The sequence below is a fragment of the Aotus nancymaae genome, unplaced genomic scaffold (genome assembly GCF_030222135.1).
Source record: "Aotus nancymaae isolate 86718 unplaced genomic scaffold, 86718_ANA_hifiasm-v0.15.2.pri h1tg000053l, whole genome shotgun sequence".
NCBI classification, from domain to species: Eukaryota; Metazoa; Chordata; class Mammalia; order Primates; family Aotidae; genus Aotus; species Aotus nancymaae.
The window spans coordinates 25,463,792-25,484,268 of NW_026988467.1; the positions used below are offsets into that span (position 1 = coordinate 25,463,792).

A 20,477-nucleotide genomic window follows, 5' to 3' on the forward strand; every position below is an offset into this window, starting at 1 on the left:
GGCTAGAGTGCAGTGGCACAATCTCAGCTCACTGCAACCTCTGCGTCCTGGGTTCAAGTGAGTCTCCTGCCTCAGCCTCCCAAGTAGCTGGGATTACAGTGCCACCATACCTAGCTAATTTTGTATTTTTAGTAGCGGGGTTTCGCCATGTTAGTCAGGCTGGTCTCGAACTCCTGACCTCAAGTGATCTGTCCACCTCAGCCTCCCAAAGTGCTAGGAGAATTATAGGCATGAGCCACCACACCCGGCCCAACCCATGGTTCTTAATGCTGCAGGTGGGTCCAGAGCAAGGCTTTTCTCTTTTAATCATCTCCTTGAGTTTCAGAAGGTGGGACGTGCTGGAAAGCAGTTCTCAAGAGGATGTCTTCTCCCCAAGCTCCTTAGCCACATTGTCCTCTCAGGGACCCGAGAGGGAGGGACAGCCTGGAAAGGAAGAAAGGTCCCGGGCCATCAGCATCATGGGCATGGAGCCCCTTGGCGGGTGGCAGTGCAGATGCATCCCTGTAATGGGGCTCATCTAGAACCTCCTCTGGGAATGAGGAGACAGCAACTGTGGTTTTGAATCTTCACTGTCTGCTTCCTTGCTGGGAGGTTGGGCAGGTCTCTGTCCCTCTCTGGGCCTCTGCATGATGGAGGGTACAAGTTGCTGGTTCTGAAGGCTCTGCCATCCTGGAAAAGAACTGAGACGTTGCCCTCATGTTCCTGGATCCCAGAAACAGACATCTATTGGTAAAATCCACTGGGCATTTGCCCAGAGATGGGGAAAAGCATGCCTGGGGTCTGTGATAGGAGCTGCCCCAACTTGGGGTAGGGAGGTGGACATGGCAAGAAAGGAAGCCTAACTCAGAGCTTTGTGTTCCAGCTTTTTGCCCACCCCAGGCTCCATCTTGGTACCAAGGACCCCACCTTCTGTTTTCTCAATAAAGTGAGGCCTCTTCTCAGTGTCTGCATCTCTGGCTGTTTTGTTGGCTCATCTCTGTCGGGTTCCCTTGTGAGGGGGCCCCAGTCTCGGGGGGTCACATAGGCCTATGGGGACGTCTGGCACTAGCCTGAGGACCTGTCTCAGAGGGAGAGGCAGTGTTGTCCTTAAGAGCGCTAGTTTGACCCGGGTGCAGTGGCTCCTGCCTGTAATCCTAGCACTTTTGGAGGCCAAGGCAGGCAGACTGTCTGAGCTCAAGAGTTTAAGACCAGCCTGGGCAACATGGCGAAACCCCGTGTCTACTAAAAATACAAAAAATTAGCCAGGGATGGTGGCCCGTGCCTGTAATCCCAGCTACTTGGGAGGCTGAGGCATGAGAATCTCTTGACCCAGGAGGTGGAGGTTGCATGCCGCTGCACTCCAGCCTGGGTGACAAAGCGAGACCGTCAAAAAAAAAAAAAAAAAAGCCCTAGTTTAGTGGTAGAGACAGACACACAAGGCAGGCATTTCCTAGACTGAGCTCTGAACCAAACCAGGCCTCTGTGCTCCCCTCCCCTTGTGCCCCTCCCCTTCCACCCTCCAAACTGGCTCCTCGCCTTCCCTGCACCCCGCCACTCCCCTAATCTGAGTTGCTTGTCCTCCAGAGCCCTGCCCACCCCACACACCTCCCGGGGCTCCACTAAATCTCTCTCCCATGTCTGCCCCTCAGTGACCCTTCCTTTGGGCCATGGAGGCACTAGACCTCCCCTATGTGCAGTCCGTGCGGCTCTGGGGTGGGAGTTAGAACCCCGTGCCCCAGGAGACCTCCACCTCCTCCGTGTTCTCAAGTAGTCCTGGCCCCTGTGGCTAATAAGTAACTCCCTGGAAGGCAATTCCTTCCTGACGCACATCTGTTTCCCATCACATGTGACCCATCCTGAGGAGGCCACCAGAGCCTGGAGCCTCCCCGACCCCTCGGCCAACTTCCCTTCCAAGGCCTCAACCCAGGGCCACCCACCTTGGGGCTTGTTCATGTCAAGGTGATGAGCACCAAGGCAGATGGGCAGCCCTGACCCAGACTGGGATCTCAGCATGCCTCAGCACAGGCCGTGTGGGCAGGGCCAGGGTGGCCAGGCTGCCCGGCGGTGGGGGTTGGGGTGGTTTCTTGGCCCCACCCTGTTCATAGAGAGGGACTCAGTCAAGGAGACTTCACAGAGGCCTGACAGCTCTAGTCAGAGCCAACTCTCACCAAAGCTGGGAAGGACAGCTGAGAAGGAGAGACGGAGAGAGAGAGGGAGAGTGTGTGTGTGTGCACGTGTGTTTGTGTGCACAGCATGAGTGAGAGCATCTCAGGGTTGATGTGAGTGTATACAGAGTTTTTTTTTTTTGAGACAGAGTCTCACTCTATCGCCCAGGCTGGAGTGCAATGGCGTGATCTCAGCTCACTGCAACCTCCACTTCCCAGGTTCAAGCAATTCTCCTGCCTCAGCCTCCCTAGTAGCTGGGACTACAGGTGTGCACCACCACACCTGGCTAACTTTTTTGCATTTTTAGTAGAGACAGGGTTTCACCGTGTTAGCCAGGATGGTCTCTATCTCGACTTCGTGATCTGCCCACCTTGGCCTCCCAAAGTGCTGGGATTACAGGCATGAGCCACTGAGCCGGGCAAGCGAGTCTTGCTCTATTGTCCAGGCTGGAGTGCAGTGGCGCCATCTCGGTTCACCATAACCTCCGCGTCCTGGGTTCAAGCGATTCTCCTGCCTCAGCCACTGAGTGGCTGGAACTATAGATGCATGCCACCATACCCGGCTAATTTTTGTATTTTTAGTAGAGACAGGGTTTCACCATGTTGGCCAGGCTGGTCTCAAACTCCTGACCTCAAGTGATCTGCCCACCTTGGCCTCCCAAAGTCCTGGGATTACAGGCAAGAGCCGCAGCGCCTGGCCTATACAGAGGTTTTTTTTCGCCTTGTGTGTACCCTGAGGAAAACCTTGTCCATATGACCACTTTGGGCCTCACTTTCCTCTTTTGAAAAACATAACAATAATAATTAAAACAGGGCATCTACCGGGACTCTCTTGACGGTCCAATGAGACAACAGCTGTGCATGGAAACTAGGGTACCTTCTTATTGATGGGGGAAAACATTCTGCCTTGAACCTTCAATAGTTCCTACTTGTGTGGAAAATCAGATGATCTCTTAAGCCCCTTTCCAATGGAGGACTCGGAATCTAAGTTCCAACTTCCCTGCCTGCAACCTCGAACTCTCTCGAGGGGGAAGGGAACCCACCCTGGGAAGAGGACTGCTAACGTCCAGCTCAGGACAGGCAGTTCTCAGTGAGGGGCAGGTAGAGCACATTCCTGTCTTGTGTCAGCTTCATCACCCTTCCAGGTCAGCTCCACTGCCTCTGCCTCCAGGAAGCCTTCTCTGATGGTTCCAGCTACACTCTTGGATCCCTGCCTGGATCTTCCACAATTGCTATCAGGGTGCCCCACCTGAACAAGAACTGCCTGCTCTCTCTCTCTCAATAGACTTCTGGGGATGCTACCTCACCACCGAACACATGGGAACCCCATTGTCCCTAAGGAGAAAAGGAAAGACTGGTGGAAAAGAACATTAAAGTTTTTTTCTTCAATGTTTATGAGGTTTCTTAGTCCTATATCAAAGTAATATGTGCTCATTATAGAAACTGAGAAACCTGGCAGCGTGTGATGGGTCACACCTGTAATTCCAGCACTTTGGGAGGCTGAGGTGGGTGGATCACTTGAGGTCAGGAGTTTGAAACCACCTTAGCCAACATGGGAAAACCCTGTCTCTACTAAAAATATAAAAATTAGCTGGGCATGGTGGCGGGCACCTGTAATCCCAGCTACTCAGGAGACTGAGGCAGGCGAATCTCTTGAATGTGGGAGGCAGAGATTGCGCCACTGCACTCCAGCCTGGAGGACAGAGCAAGACTCTGTCTCAAAAAAAAAAAAAAAAAAAAAAAAACCTGAGAAACCTGACAAACATGAAAAAAAAGGGGGAGAAATCACCCACAGTTCCTTACTCTATTAACATTTGAGGACCATACTGCCCAAAGCATCTGCAGATATCAAAATAATAAGCTACCCTTATCAAAATACCAATATCATTCATTACAGAATTTGAAAAAACAATCCTAAAATTCATATGGAACCAAGAAAGAGCCCAAACAGCCAAAGCAATCCTGAGCAAAAAGAACAACACTGGAGGTATCACATTACTTGACTTAAAAATATATTACAAGGTTGTAGTAACCAAAACAGCATGGCATTGACATAAAAACAGATACACAGACCAATGGAACGGAACAGAGGACCCAGAAATAAAGCCACATATTTACATCCAACAAATCTTTGACAATGCCAACAAGAACTGACATTGGGGAAAAGGCCTCCTCTTTAATAAATGGTACTAGGAAAACTGGATAGTCACAGGCAGAGGAATGGAACTGTACCATCTCTTACCGTGTACAAAAATCAACTCAAAATGGGATAAAGACTTAAGCATAAGACTGAAAACTATAAAACTACTAGAAGAAAACCAGGAAAAACTCTTCTGGACATTGGTCTAAGCAAATAATTTATGAATAAGACCCCCAAAATACAGGCAACAAAACCAAAAATAGGCAAATGGGACTATATTAAACGAAAAAGCTTCTGCACAGAAAAGGAAACAACAGAGTGAAGAGACAACCTGCTGAATGGGAGAAAATACTTGCAAACAGGGCACTCATATCCAAAATACACAAAGGACTCAACAGGAAAAAATAATCTCATTTAAAAAGTGAGTAAAGGTCGAAAAAAATAAAAAAAAATTTAAAAAAAGTGAGTAAAGAGTAGCTGGACATGGTGGCTCACATGCTTGTAGACCCAGCTACTTTGGAGGCTGAGGCAGGAGGATCCCTTGAGCCCAGGAGTTCAAGGCTGCAGTGAGTAAAATTGCACCACTGCACTCCAGCCTTGGTGACAGAGTGAGACCTCATCTATTTAAAAAAAAAAAAAAAAAAGTGGCTCACGCCTATAATCCTAGCACTTTGGGAGGCCTAGACAGGCGGATTATCTGAGATTAGGAGTTCAAGACCAGCCTGGCCAACATAGTGAAATCCCATCTCTACTAAAAATACAAAAAAAATTAGCTGGGTGCAGTGGTGCCACCCGTCTGTAATCCCAGCTACTTGGGAGGTAGAGCCAGGAGAATCAATTCAATCTGGGAGGCAGAGGTTGCGGTGAGCCGAGATCGTGCGTGCCACTGCACTCCAGCCTGGGCAACAGAGACTTCATCTCAACAAACAAACAAACAAACAAACAGTCTGGGCGCGGTGGCTCATGTCTATAATCCCAGCACTTTGGGAGGCCGAGGTGGGTGGGTCACTTGAGCTCAGGAGTTCGAGACCAGTCTGGCCAACATGGCGAAACCCCGTCTCTACTAAAAAATACAAAAATTAGTCAGCGTGGTAATGGGCACCTGTAATCCCAGCTACCTGGGAGGCTGAGGCAGGAGAACCGCTTAAACCCGGGAGGCGGAGGCTGCAGTGAGCCGAGATTGAGCCATTGCACTCCAGCCCAGGCGACAAGAGAGAATCTGCCTTGGTAGAGACGTGGTTTCGCCATGTTGCCCAGCGTGGTCTCCAACTCCTGGACTCAAATGATCCGCCTGCCTCCGCCTGACAAAGTGGCGAAAATTACAGGTGCGAGCCACCATGCCCGATCCAAAAATTTAAAAAGTAATTATTTATATCTTTGAGTTAAAAAGAACAGCCTTCTCCTACACACACACACATACATTTGGGTGTATTTCCTTACCCAGAAGAATGTTCAAGGGGTCCACAGCTGATTCCAGAGCCTTTTAAAATGCAATGCGAACCTCGTATACTTAACTGCACGATCCTAAACCTTCATTGGATGCTCCAGGGGTCCAGGACCCAAAAGTTTAAGAGGCGCTGCTTTAGGGATTGGGGGCGGCGGGGAGCGGTTCACACATGCCTCACAGCCACATACAAATAGGCCCACATCTGTACACCTGTGACCCATTCACCTGACCCATACGCACACCTGTACACCTGTGTTCATACACGTGCACACAAACAGCTTGGCTTGGGAGAAATTTAGGCAAGGCTGCCCGAGATTAGGCTCATTTCACAGACGCTGCTGCCACCTACCGGCTATATCTTGCATTAGCATCCTTGCTTAGTTCCTGCTCTATTCCATTCTGTCCTCCATTGCTCATCCCTGGAAGCTGTGCACTAGAACTGGTTCCTGAAAGAGGGACACGAATAAGGGACGTGGGGTGGGGTGGGAATTATCATTGACTAACTGTCCATTATATGTCAGGCACTGCTGTCCCTTACAGCTGTTATATTTGTTTTCTCAATCCCATGTGCCTTATGCAGCGCTTGGCACATGAAAAGTCCTAATAGCTATTTCAATTAAATGAATTAAAAACACTGTAAAGTGAGTGTGTTTAACAAATGAGGAGATGGGCCGGGCACGGTGGCTCACGCCTGTGATCCCAGCATTTTGGGAGGCCAAGGTGGGTGGATCAGCTGGGGTCAGGAGTTTGAGACTACCCTGGCCAACATGGCAAAACCCTATCTCTACTAAAAATACAAAAATTAGCCAGGCAAGGTGGTGTGCACCTGTAGTCTCAGCTACTGGGGAGGCTGAGGTGGGGGAATCATTTGAACCCAGGAGGTGGAGGTTGCAGTGAGCTGAGATCCTGTCACTGCACTCCAGCCTGGGTGACAGAGCAAGACTCTCTCTCTCTCAAAAAAAAAGTCACAGTGGTTCATGCCTATAATCCCAGCAATTTGGGAGGCGGAGGCAGGTAGATCACCTGAGGCTGAGAGTTCCAGACCAGCCTGACCAACATGGAGAATCCTGTCTCTACTAAAAATACAAAAAATTAGCTGGGCACGGTGACACATGACTGTAATTCCAGCTACTTGGGAGGCTGACACAGAAGAATCACTTGAACCTGGAAGGTGGAGGCTGCGGTGAGCCGAGATTGTGCCATTGCACTCCAGCCTGGACAACAAGAGCAAAACTCCATTAAAAAAAAAATAGAAGAAGAAGTTTAACGGACTTACAGTTCCACATGGCTAGGGAGGCCTCACAATCATGGCAGAAGGCGAAAGGTACGTCTTACATGTCAGCAGCAAGAAAGAGAATGAGAGTCAAGGCTGGGTGCGGTAGCTCACGCCTGTAATCCCAGCACTTTGGGAGGCTGAGGTGGGTGGATCACCTGAAGTCAGGAGTTTGAGACCAGCCTGGCCAACTTGGCAAAACCCTATCTCTACTAAAAATACAAAAATTAGCTGGGCATGGTTGTGGGCACCTGTAATCACAGCTACTTGGGAGGCTGAGGCAGTAGAATCACTTAACCCCGCGGGGTGGAGGTTACAGTGAGTCACGATGGCGCCACTCCACTCCAGTCTGGGCAGCAGAGTGAGACTCTGTCTCAAAAAAAAAAAAAAAAAGAGAATGAGAGCAAAACAAAACAGGTTTCCCCTTATCAAATCATCAGATCTCCTGAGACTTATCATTTGCTACCATGAGAACAGTATGGGAGAAACCGCCCCATGATTCAGTTATCTCCCACTTTGTCCCTCCCACAACAAGTGGGAATTATGGGAGTACAATTCAAGGTGAGATTTGGGTGGGGACACAGAGCCAGAGATATCACAGGCCCAGGGGCAGCCCCACATTTGCACAGGCCCTATGAGGGACCTCAGCCTTGTGTTTACGAGATCACATGTTTCCTTACAGTTTGGAAAAGTAAACCATGCTAACCTCAGTGGAGTAAGCCCACTGTCTCCTTCCACTCTACTCCTCCTCCTTCCCACTGTGTCATCTGGCTTTGAGTGGCCACAGGACTTTTGTAGTCTTTTATTTTTTTGAGATGGAGTCTCTTTCTGTCGCCTGGGCTGGAATGCAGTGGTACAATCTTGGCTCATTGCAACCTCTGCCTCCCAGGTTCAAATGATTCTACTGCCTCAGCCTCCCAAGTAGCTGGTATTACAGGCATGCGCCACCATGCCTGGCTAATACTTGTATTTTTAGTAGAGATGGGGTTTCACCATGTTGGTCAGGCTGGTCTTGAACTCCTGACCTCGTGACCAGCCCGCTTCCGCCTCCCGAAGTGCTGGGATTACAGTTGTGAGCCACTGTGCCTGGCCGCCTTTTGTATTCTTAACTTTGCATTCTTTATCTTAAGAAGACCCCTCCTCCAGACAAACTTCAGGCCCCACAATCCTGGATCTGCCCATTGGGTCCTCAGTTTCCCATTTGCAAAGAGACAATAAAGGCTGTGGAAGGGCTTAATAGGATGAAAGATGATCTTTTAAAATTTGTATTTATTTTTGAGACAGGGTCTGCTCTGTTGCCCAGGCTGGAGTGCAGTGGCACAATCACAGCTTACTGTAGCCTCGACCTCATGGGCTCAAGCGATCCTCCGATCTTAGCCTCCTGAGTAGTTGTGACTATAGGCACATGCCACCACATCTGGCTAAGTTTTTGTATTTTTTGTACAGATGGGGTTTCGTCATGTTGCCCAGGCTGTCGTGAACTCCTGGTTAATTTTTTTAAGACTAGTCAAGTGCAGTAGTGAGAATGAGGGAAAGAATAGAACAAGGAGTTTGATTTGTAACTGACTGAATAATCAATTGAGATAATTCACTAGTTTCGGACCGGTGTATTTTTATGCTGCTTTTTTTTTTCTTTCTTTCTTTTGAGACGGAGTTTCGCTCTTGTTACCCAGACTGGAGTGCAATGGCGCGATCTCGGCTCACTGCAACCGCCACCTCCTGGGTTCAGGCAATTCTCCTGCCTCAGCCTCCTGAGTAGCTGGGATTACAGGCACGTGCCACCACGCCCAGCTAATTTTTTGTATTTTTAGTAGAGACAGGGTTTCACCATGTTGACCAGGATGGTCTTGATCTCTTGACCTCGTGATCCACCCGCCTCGGCCTCCCAAAGTGCTGGGATTACAGGCTTGAGCCACTGCTCCTGGCCCATTATTTTTATGCCTTTTTTAGAGACAGGGTCTGCATGTGTTGCCAGGCTGGTCTCAAGGGATCCTCTTGTCTTGCTTCCCAAAGTCCTGGGCTAACAGGTGTCAGCCACCTCGCCTAGCCAATGGTGATCTCTTTTAATCCTCTCAAAGGCCCCAGAGAAGAAAAAATAAAGAGCAAACATAAGGAACTTACTTAGAGTTTCACAGCAAATTGTGGCAAGCTGTGAAGTTGCAATCTAGGATAGCCCACTTGAAAGCCCTCCTTTCACTATCACCTCCTGCCTCAAGTGCCCACCTGCACACTCAAAGGCACCCGCCTTTCCCCTCTCAGCCTCTGGCAGCCTGGAAGGCTTAGCTCTGAACTTCCGCCCCAGCGGCTCCATGACCTCAAGGGGGCGGCAGACACCGTCTTTCCCTCATTTTCCTAGCACCTGCTCATTCCAGGTTTCAGAGTCCCACATAGCCAGAATCTCAGCTGTCCCCAAACACCTCCATCAGCTTTCTCCTGCCCTTCCCTGCAAACAGTGAGTACTGCCTTCACATCCTGGCCTTGTCATGTACTGGCTGTGTGATAGTGAGTAGATCACCTCACCTCTCCCTGCCTCATTTAATTCATCCACAAAATCAGGGTATCTTGTGAAAACAGGTCAGTGATGCACCGGCACATATATAATACACCAACAATCATTGACAGCACTTGCTCTTTCAACAAGGCCTTCGGAGATGTCATGTCCCCTGGGAAGGGGTTCTCCTGATAGGATTGGTCCCTGCCCCACCCTGCAGCAAAGCCAAGGGACTCCTGGGCAATGGGGACTTTCAGAGCTCTTCAGCGTTCATTTGTTGGCATCCTCTGTGCCCATGAACGGGCCCCTCCCTGGGCTGCGGTGTCTGACTTGGCTTTTTCTCCATCCCTACTAACTCCCATCTCTCCCTTGGAAGGCCTCTGCAACCTCCTGAGTATCTTCCCCAAATTTAGTTTCTTTTCTTTCTTTTTTAAGTCTTGCTCTGTTGCTGAGACTGAAGTTCAGTGGCGCGATCTCAGCTCACTGCAACCTCTGCCTCCTAGGTTCAAGTGAATCTCCTGCCTCAGTGAGTGAGTAGCTGGGATTACAGGTGCCCACCACCACACCTGGCTAATTTTTTTTTTTTGTATTTTTAGTAGAGACAGGGTTTCATCATGGTTGGCCAGGCTGGTCTCAAACTCCTGATGTCACGTGATCTGCCTGTCTTGACCTCCCAAAGTGCTGGGATTATAGGCATGAGCCACTGTGCCTGGCCCCAAATTTCAAATCCATCCTCCTGAAGAGGGGTCACTGACCCACTGCCTACCGATTTTCACCATCCTTTTACCTATCCCCAAATGACTGCCAAACCCCAGTCTATCTCAAAGACTCGCTGACCATCCTGGCATTTGAAGCCTTCCACAATTTGGTCTCACGATTAACTCCGTGCTTCAACTATCCCGACCGATTTTCTGTTCCCAGAGTCCACCTTCACTCTCCTACCTCCAAGCCTTTGCGCAGGCTGTTCTTCCACCTGGAATGCCCTCTCTCATTACCATGTAGTAAATTAGCGGGCAAAGTCCAGGTGGGAGGTCACCTCTTCCAGGCAGTCTTCCCTACTCCCTCAGATGGAATCACTTTCTCCTCTCTGGGCTCTGGGCATGCAATTACTTTAGAGCCTTCCTCATAGGAAGCCAGGAGTCACAGCAGGAACATCCATTATCCACGCTTTACAAATGCCTTTCCCTTCTAGTATCTTGGGTCTGGGAAAAGCAGGCAGGGTGAGAGCCATTACCTCATTTGACTGATGAGAAGACAGGCTAGGAGGAAGTCCTAAGCTGAGTAAATGGTGGAGTCAGGATTCAAACCCGCCACGGCCACACCCCCTGGCTCAGGCCTGAGAGTTCCCTCCCTCTCTACCATTTCTTGTGGCCTGGTCTTGTGACTCTCTTCCCCCTTGTCAGTCTTACCTTTTAATAATATGCTGAATGAAGTGCTGCTGAAGGAACAGAGGCTCCCACGTGTACACGCCCCCGCCCCCATCCTGTCTGTTCCTCGGCTTCTTTATCACCCACCTCAAGCCCATCTGAAGCTGCTGGGAGTGCCCAGGCTCTGGCAGGATAAGCAGTTCCTGGAGGCCCAGGCCTTCTCAGAGGAGGAGCGGGAGACACAAACAGGTTCCTCCCCCACCCCTCAAGCTTATCAGGGCCCCACAGGCCCCCGGGAACTGAATGCACAGCCAAGGGAGGAAAGCTGCCCCCTGCCTGTCACCTTCACACCCTCTATGACTTACCCCATATCTACTAAAAATAAGAAAAATTAGCTGGGCATGGTGGTCTGTGCCTGTAATTCCAGCTACTTGGGAGGCTGAGGCAAGAGAATTTCTTGAACCCGGGAGGCGGAGGTTGCAGTGAGCCAAGATCACGCCACTGCACTCTAGCCTGGGTGACAGACAGATTGGGACTCCATCTCAAAAGAAAAAAAAAAAGAGTGGTGTGACCTTGGATTGCCACTTTAGCTCTCTGAGCCTCAGAAGCTCTTTAGAAAATTTTTGGCTGTTAGAATTCAATAAGATAAAATGAACAAATGCATGTAAAAGAACCAGGATCACTAAATATGAGCAGCTTCTTCAAGAGGTCACTGCTGATGGGGGCATCTCAGGTAGCAAAGTGCTCCCTGCAGTCTGGGGATGGAGGTGAAGATTATGATGTCACTGGCAGAGGCTGTGGGGCAGGGGCCTGAAGTCCAGGTAGTGACAGCCTCCCTGCTTCAGTGACTGACAATGCCACACAAGGCCTTCACCCACCCTAAGTGCACAAGTCACCTCAACCAGAAACACACACACAGGTGCTGGGGTCCAGGGGCCATGGAACAGGGTAGAGCTCTCTAGGTCCCAGGACCCGAGACCCAGGGGACAACCTGTTTATAGGACACAGACAGACACAGATTCACACCCTCTATATAAACTCACAAACATGGGCACACCCTCACAAGCACTAAAACACCTCCCCCTCATACACACAAATGCACAGAAACAGGAGATACAGGATCACAAACATATTCCCAAATGCACTCCCCACGCACAAATTCAGAAACGCAGAGCCCTTCCTGGCCACCCCCAAACACACACACACACACACACACACACACTTATCAGGCTGGGGCAGGCACTGGCACTGCTGAGTCACCCACAGGCAGCTCAGCCCAACAGAGCTAGAGCCACGTGGCTGCCTCAGCCCGGAGAGGGCAGGGCTCACAGCAGCTCTCTAGAATCACCCCATCCACCTGACTGCTGGGGTTTTCCTCTCCCCAGCCCTTTGATTGATTCAGGGGTGGGGATAGGGTTGGGGGAGGAGCCACTGTTTGCAGAGGCCAAATCAAAGAGTTCACAGCCTGCTCCCTCCTGGGTGCGTGAGTATATGTGAGAGCAATTAAAAAATACTACTAGATTCATTACTGAGTATTTGCAAATATATTTTCACACACTCTCATGTAATCATCACAACAGCTCTATATAAAGTTAGTACTATTTTTTTTTTTTGAGGCAGAGTTTTGCTCTTGTTACCAGGGCTGGAGTGCAATGGCATGATTTCTGCTCACCACCACCTCTGCCTCCCAGGTTCAAGCGATTCTCCTGCCTCAGCCTTCTGAGTAGCTGGAATTACAGGCATGCACCACCATGCCCGGCTAATTTTTTTGTATTTTTAGTACAGACGGGGTTTCTCCATGTTGGTCAGGCTGGTCTCAAACTCCTGACTTCAGGTGATACACCCACCTCAGCCTCCCAAAGTGCTGGGATTATAGGCGTGAGCCACCACGCTCAGCCAGTTAGTACTATTATTAATCCCATTTTACCCCAGAAAGGGGGTAGCTTGCCCCAAGGCCCAAAGCCCAGACTCACCTGCCTCCAAATCCCTACCTCATAACCCCTTGGCAATACTGTCTGGTGGGTAGGTGTGATACAGGCAAGTGAAAGGTACATCAGTGTGCTTGGAAGCCTGGTTGTGTGTGTGCCAGGCTTCCTCAGGGAATTCACAGGTATAGGGACTGAAAGGGTCTCAAGGGTCCTGATTTCTGGTCAAAGGATCCAACGCTTCTCTAGTGCCTTGAAGCGCACCTCCCTCTATCAGAAAACATCTCCCAGGTCTAAGGGCTCAGTCTGACCTTCCTCTGCTAGACTACAGGCTCCTTAAAGGCAGGAACCAGGGCCCTGAAGCCTCACACAGGACCTAACTCAGAGAAAACCTCAGTGAATTTGGAGTATGGGGGGGTGTGGCGGGGTGGGAGGGAGCGGGGAGGTGTCAATCAGTGTACGACTTTTAATTCACTTTTGTATCAATCTAACAATAACATCAATAATTATTTATTATAATTATAATGCTAATGTTTATTGGGGCTTACTCTGGGACTGGCACTGTTCTTAGCACTTCACATGGATTCTTTCATTCAATTCTTGCCACAACCCTTGAGGAAAATACTTTTATTAACCCCATTTTGCAGAGGAGCAAACTGGCTTGGAAAGAGTTAGTATCTTGCCCAAAAGTAACTCGGGAAGAGGCAGTGTTGGGGATTGGAACACAGGCGGTCGAGTTAGCCCATTTAATAGGAAGATCACTACGCTCAGAGGAAGGCCTTTGTCCTCAGCAGCTTCGGTTTGCCACGTTTGTCCAAAGAAAGGATTAGTTTTCCATGGTGCTCTGGCCTGGAATATTCTATGATCCTATGATTCTGTAATGAAGAACTTTTGAAGAGTCAGGCTTGGTTTTGAATGAAAGAGGCCACTCTGGGGCTGGTGAGCTTCCTGTCATGGGCATATGTAAGCCAGCCCAGGCCTGAAATGGGAGGGAGGGGATGAGTCTTTGGCCAGTGACCATGAAAGCCGCTGCCAGCGTTGATAGAGGGGACCATCAGGAGGGGGAAAAGTCAGAGAAGAGTGGCAAGGTGGGTATGAGAGAAACCAGAAGTCGCATTTACAGAATGCCTACTGTGTACCAGGCCTGTGCTTGACATTTAACCTACATCGCTAATTCTCAGGAAAACATTGTAACATTTACAGTTGAGGAAATTCAGATCCAGAGAAGTGATTGGTTCAAAGTCACGCCAGACGAAGTGGTAGGACAGGTGATCCAGGTGAGCCTCCCCAGGGTCACTTCCCTAGATCCCCTCTGACCAGCCCCTCTACCTAGTGCCCTTAAGGGCAGCACCACGTGGCAAATTACATCACACTTTTGTCATATGACGTCACACCAGTAAATCCAGGAACTCCCTCCCCTTCCCTCCCCTGATCTCTGGGGTCTATCAGAGCAGTCCCCAGTTCAGCCTCCCCGCCGGACCAGGCCACACCTGCAGCCCCCGCCCCTTCCCCGCGGAGACTTTCGCACTCCTCTGCCGGGGCCTCCCCCTCCCCGCCCCGCTGATCGGCAGTTGCCTGCGCCAATCAGAGGGCCCAGCGGGCGGGGCGGAGTCTCACTTTGGAGTTGCCCTGTCAGTGCAGGTGGAGGCCCCGGCGGGGCAAAGTGGCAGGAACCTCTTAAAGGGCGAGAGCGGCGCGGAGCCAGAACGCGGTCCGGCCCGGCCCGGCCCGGTCGCCGCCGCACCCAGCCCAGGTGAGCCTGGACCACCTGGGGGGCCACCCTCGGTCCCCAGGAGGGACAGGGTGAGGGACAGAAGAACCCACCCTTAATGGCTTCGACCGTCCCGGGAGAGGCGACCAGGGTCGAAGGGTCCGGGGCTGAAGGTCCAGGGGTACCGGATTTCAGAATCCGAATTTGGGGTCCAAAGGAGTCTGGGCGTCTTGAAGTTCAGGGTGCAGGGAGGGGCGCTGGAGTCTGGAGAGGGGATCCGGGAGCTCGGATCCGGAGCTAGACACGTCCGGGTCCGGCCGGTCCTGGCTGTCTGGGGCGGGGGTCCTGGGTTCGGTCCCCGCGCGCGGGTCCCTGCAGGGCGGCGCAGCCCCCGGCCGCCCCCTAGACCCGCCTCGCCCAGTCCCGCAGGCTCCAGCCGGGCCCGCAGCGGCGCTGGAGCGGGCGGGCGGCGCTCAGCGGGAAGGGGCGACCGGGCCTGGAGCCCCGCGCCCCGCTCCCGCCCTTACGTAACTGACTTTGAGTTTCCGGACCCAGGGACCCGCGAGCTGGGGCGCCGGCTGTGCCCGCCAGGTTGGCCCCGGCCGCCGCGCCAGCCCCACACCCTCCCTGCCAGGCTTGGTCTAGAGGACTTCCCTCTGTCTGGGTCTCCCGGGTCTCTCTGTCCGGTTCAGGCTCCGGCTCGCTCTCATCCTTGGTTCCCTGCGTCTCTCATCTCTCGTCTCTGTTTGGCTGTCTCTGCCTGTCTCTGTCCTCTGTCTTTCATCAAGAATTGTCTAGCCCTCACCTACACTTCCCCGCAGGCCCCACCTCTTCGGGGTGGGACAGGACCCTTCCCCTCCAGCTTGTTGGAGGCAGGGACCTGTCCAGACCTACCCGAGTCCGAGTCCGAATCCGAGCTCGATCCAGAAGTGGGGAGGGGAGAGGAGGGTTGGGGAAGGTGATTCCAGGACCCATAGCTCCTGGGTCCTGAACGGACGGCCCCCTCTCCGCCTCTGAAGCCCTTTCCTCCAGAAGGAGGCGGCTTGGGGAGACCCTGGCTGGGGCTGGGCTTAGGGCAGCTGGGAATCCCTGTGAGAGCTGCCTAGTGTCTCATCGGGGTCAGGTCCTCAGCTATTGAAGGGGAGCGGGAGGGGTTGGGGAGGGGCCAGAGCACTGGCCCTGGCCCCCAAGCTTCAGCAAGCTCCCTACCTCCACCCAGTTCCAGGCCTGGAAGATGGTCTTGGCAGGAGGCTGGGGCGGGGAGGGGATCAGTAGGAGGAGGCCCAAGGGACTTCTGCATGTTGGGGAGCGGGGAGGGATAGAATGACAGACCCGCAAGTCTAAGGAGCACCTCCTGGGGTCACTCCTTGCCTTTAAGGCTCTCTGGAAGAGTGTCAGAGAGACACCTCAGAAATAACTGTAAATAAGACGTTAAAGCAGGTGTGAGGCAGGAATGGAGTGCAGTGGTGTGATCTCGCCTAGGCTGGAGTGCAGTGGTGTGATCTCGCCTAGGCAGGAGTGCAGTGGTGTGATCTCGGCTCACTGCAACCTCTGCCTTCTGGGTTCAAGTGATTCTCCTGCTTCAGCCTCCTGACTAGCTGGGATTACAGGCGCCCGCCACTATGCCTGGCTAATTTTTGTATTTTTAGTAGAGACTGGGTTTTACCACGTTGGTCAAGCTGGTCTGGAACTCCGGACCTCGTGATCTGCCCGCCTCAGCCTCCTAAAGTGCTGGGATTACAGGCATGAGCCATCGCATCCAGCCAGGAATTATTAATTCTAAGCGGGGAGAAACTTTACAGAAGGAGGCAGGAGATTTGAGAAGAAAGAGAGCCAGAAGCTGAAGGGAGCAAAGAGGGAGGGAGGGAGGGAAGGGGACATTCAGTGCCCTGTAGGCTCTGCACTCAGCAGAACTGGGTTGAATCCTGACCCTTCCACTTTCCTGCTGTGTGACTTTGCATGAGTCATTTCACCTCTCTGAGCTCCAGGCTGTCCTTGGTCAATAATCTGGACCTTGCAGGCATAAGCAGCATCAAATAAGGCAATGTGTATGCAGACTGGAATGGTACCTGGTCTGAGATCGGGCCAGTAGTGTGTTTTAAGAAGGGAATGGAGTGGGGAAGCCCTGAGGTTTCCCCTGTATGTACAGGAGAGTCAGGCACCACCTGCCAGGTCCCAGCAACATGGGGCATGGGTGGAGTACCTGAGTATGTGGGTGGCACTCACTGAGGCCACGAGGCCCCACACCCAGCTGTCTCCTGATTGGCCCATCCCTGCACCTCCTAGACCAGGGCTGGCCTCCCTCCTGTAGATCCCAGGTGCCAACAGAAGCTCCCAGGCCACCTTACTCCCTAGACCAGTGTGGGTGGAGCCCTGGCAGGGCAGGGTTGGCACCCTCTCTGCAGAATGGACCATGGCCAGCAGCCTGGCTGGCCGTGCTGGGCAGGAACATCCCAGTCTGGCTAGGAAGCTGCTGACGCTGTGCAGGCCCTGAGGAGGCCCAGACCTCTGTTGGCTGAAGCTGGGCCCAGCCCATGGTACCTAGGCTGCAGGGTAGACCGAGGCTGGGGTGGGAGTGAGGAGGGGAGATGCAAGGAGAGACTCCTGGAAAGGAATCCTAAGCAGAGATGTGGAACCAGACCGAACTTCATTGGTTATTCTCTAAGCCTTTCTTGAGCACCTGCTGTGCACCATATACAGGTCTGCCAGCCACAGAGCTGAACAGGATACTCACAGAGGACTCACCATAGAGTTATGGTGGCCTGAGATTTGTTAGGGATTTGCAGAATGAGTCTGGATGACAGTTCCTGGGGATAGGGGAGTCCAGAATTTTCCCGGGGCCTAATATTCTGATATTAGTTTAATTTAATTTTATTTTTTTGAGACAGAGTCTCGCTCTGTCACCCAGGCTGGAGTGCAGTGGTACGATCTTGGCTCACTGCAACCTCCACCTCCGAGGTTCAAGCAATTCTCTTGCCTCAGCCTCCCAAGTAGCTGGGATTACAGGCACCTGGCACCACGCCTGGCTAATTTTTGTATTTTTAGTAGAGACAGGGTTTTGCCATGTTGGCCAGGCTGGTCTCGAACTCCTGACCTCAGATGATCCGCCTGCCTTGGCCTCCCAAAGTGCTAGGATTACAGGCATGAGCCACCACATCTGGCTGATTCTGATATTTATTTATTTATTTTTATTTAATTAATTTTTTTGAGATGGAGTCTTGCTCTGTCACTCAGGCTGGAGTGCAATGGCACGATCTCCACTCACCACAACCTCCACCTCCTGGGTTCAAGCATTCTCCTGCCTCAGCCTCCTAAGTAGCTGGGATTACAGGCATGTACCACTAATTTGTGTGTGTGTGTGTGTGTGTGTGTGTGTGTGTGTGTGTGTGTATTTTTAGTAGAGATGGGGTTTCACCATGTTGACTAGGCTGGTCTTGAATTCCTGGTCTTGTGATCCACCCGCCTCGGCCTCCCAAAGTGTTGGTATCACAGGCACAAGCCACTGCACCCAGCCTCTGATATTTATTTTTATTTTTATTTTTTGAGATGGTGTCTTGCTTTGTTGCCTAGGCTGGAGTGCAGTGGCATGATCTTGGCTCACTGTGACCTCCACCTCCTGGGTTCAAGCGATTCTTCTGCCTCAGCCTCCTGAGTAGCTGGGACTACAGGCAAGTGCTACCATGCCCGGCTAATAATTTTTTGTATTTTTAGTAGAGACAGAGTTTCACCATGTTAGCCAGGATGATCTTGATCTCCTGACCTTGTGATCCGCCCACCTTGGCCTCCCAAAGTGCTGGGATTACAGGCATGAGCCACCACACCTGGCTGATTCTGATATTTATTAAAGGGGACAGGATTCCATTTCTTTATAGTCTGCAGGCTAGTCACTTTTTTCTCTGGGTTTCAGTTTCCCTTTCCTTGAAATGAGTAGGGGAGATAAGTCTAAAGTCTCCATGGGTCTTCCAGCACCTATTACTATAGCCTCAGGACCTGGTTTGGGACTTAGTCTATCCCCTACCCTCACCCCACATGAGGGGATAGGATGGAACAAGATGAAGGCTGAGTATGATGGGCCCACAGGCCCTGTTCTTGGCCTGTGTTCTCTAATCATAATTACAACCACTGCCTATTAAGCACTTACTATGCACAGCATTCTGTTCTAAGCCTTTAATATGCTGCATTAACTCATTCAATCCTTACAACCTCATGAGGGAAATATTCTTCCTGTTTTGCAGGGGTTTAGGGAGCTGAACAGACTTGACCAAAGTCACAAAGCTGGGAAATGGCTGAGCTGGGATTTGAACTTAGGTTCAACTCCAAAGCCCAGACTAAGAGTGGGAGCCTCCACCCCATGGGTACTGAGGTGCCCACATTGCTCAGCCCTTACCTGTGGAACTGTTTGACCCCTGCTGGAGTAAGCTCTGAGCTCTGGGATGTTGAGGCCGGGGAGCTGGGGAACAAGCTGTCCTGCCTATGCTGGGTGGCACCTGGGCCCAGCGTAGAGAGAAAGGGGCAGAGGGAGCAACGTACAGGTCAGGCAGGGCCCACTAGGGGTTTCCCCAGAGGGCAGCCACACCCAGCTGCTGCCCAGGTGCAAGACTGGGCACTGAAAGGCAACCTTGGGTATGTGGCCAACTTTAGACCTCAGTTTCCCCGTCTGTAAAGCATAGACTTAAATGAGTGTAGACATTCCTTGACCCCTGGGTTAGTGGCTGAGGTCAGCAATAGGATAAAGGGTAAGAGGAGGGCTTGGAGTGACAGCGACTGAGTCTGTGAAGGAAGAGTTTGGGTCAGGAACAGCTCGGATCCTCGGCCAGCTGTTTGACAGCCATTCAGTTGAAGAGACTGAGGTTGGAGAGGTTCAAAGGCTTGTCTGTGCAGCCAGTACCTAGAGACTGAAAGGAAACAAATCAAGAAAAAACTCGGAGAACAAAATCCAGGCAGATATGAGCTAGAATCCTGGGTTGGCCACTTAACTAGGCTTGGAGGTGTGAAGTGGCACCCCTGAGGACACAGGAAAGAGTCCCTTCATCTCACTGTCCTCATCTTTAAAGTGGGAGTAGTAATAATTTATCCTTTGGCCACTTCCTGGGTTTTTGTGAAGGTTAAAGGAGGTGAGGCATTTGTAGAATCAGGTGAGAATGTGGTTGCTGGTTATTTTTCAGTCCAAAGCTACAGTTGTGTGTGCGTGTTTGTGGTGGTGGAGAGCATTTCTGACAGCTCCTCTTTATCCTGGGGTTGTGCTGGAGAGAAGACCTAAGAATAACACCACTGACTGGGCAAGTGGTGGCTCATACCTGTAATCCTAGCATTTTGGGAGGCCGATGCAGGTGGATCACCTGAGGTCGGGAGTTCGAGACCAGACTGGCCAACATGGTGAAACCCCGTCTCTACTAAAAATACAAAAAATTAGCTGGGCATGGTGGTGGCCACCTATAATCCCAGCTACTTGGGAGGTTGAGGCAGGAGAATCGTTTGAACCCAGGAAGCAGAGGTTGCAGTGAGCCAAAATAGCACCGCTGCACTCCAGCCTGGGCAACAGGAACGAGATTCTGTCCCTCGCCCCACTCCTCAAAAAAAAAAGCATTGTTCAGATGTTTTACATGTATTAACTCATGTAATCCTCACATCAACCCTGCAAGATGGATATTAATACTATCTCCAGTTTGCAGATGAATAAATGAGGCATAGAGAAATTTAAAAAATGGTCCCAATGTCACAAAAGGTAGAGCCATAAATAGTAAAGTCAGGATTTGCCCACGTTCTTTTTTTTTTTTTTTCAAGATAGAGTGTTACTCTGTTGTCCAGGCTGGAGTGCAGTGGTGCGATCTTGGCTCACTGCAACCTCTGCCTTCCAGGTTCAAGCAATTCTTGTGCCTTAGCCTCCTGAGTAGCTGGGATTACAGGTGCCTGCCACCATGCCTGGCTAATTTTGTATTTTTAGTAGAGATGAGGTTTCACAATGTTGGCCAGGCTAGT

The 20,477-nt window shown here is 51.3% G+C and overlaps 1 protein-coding gene and 1 long non-coding RNA gene across 3 annotated transcripts in view; one reads left to right on the forward strand and one right to left on the reverse strand.

Annotated features, from left to right (window-relative positions):
* Positions 1–223: 223 nt before the first annotated feature.
* Positions 224–10,968, reverse strand: LOC135269472 (uncharacterized). Its single transcript, XR_010337761.1, has 3 exons — positions 10,905–10,968; positions 6,081–6,177; positions 224–669 (listed from the first exon to the last, which is right to left on the reverse strand). It is a non-coding gene; the product is annotated as an uncharacterized LOC135269472 (long non-coding RNA).
* Positions 10,969–14,418: 3,450 nt separating this feature from the next.
* EPB41 (erythrocyte membrane protein band 4.1) overlaps positions 14,419–20,477 on the forward strand; it is a 224,210-nt gene continuing 218,151 nt past the window's right edge. The window contains exon 1 of one of the 2 annotated variants that reach the window (XM_064363585.1): positions 14,419–14,540. The gene's annotated coding sequence lies outside the window, so the exon portion shown is untranslated. The remainder of the gene's footprint in view (positions 14,541–20,477) is intronic. The other variant, XM_012439840.2, reaches the window with a different exon arrangement.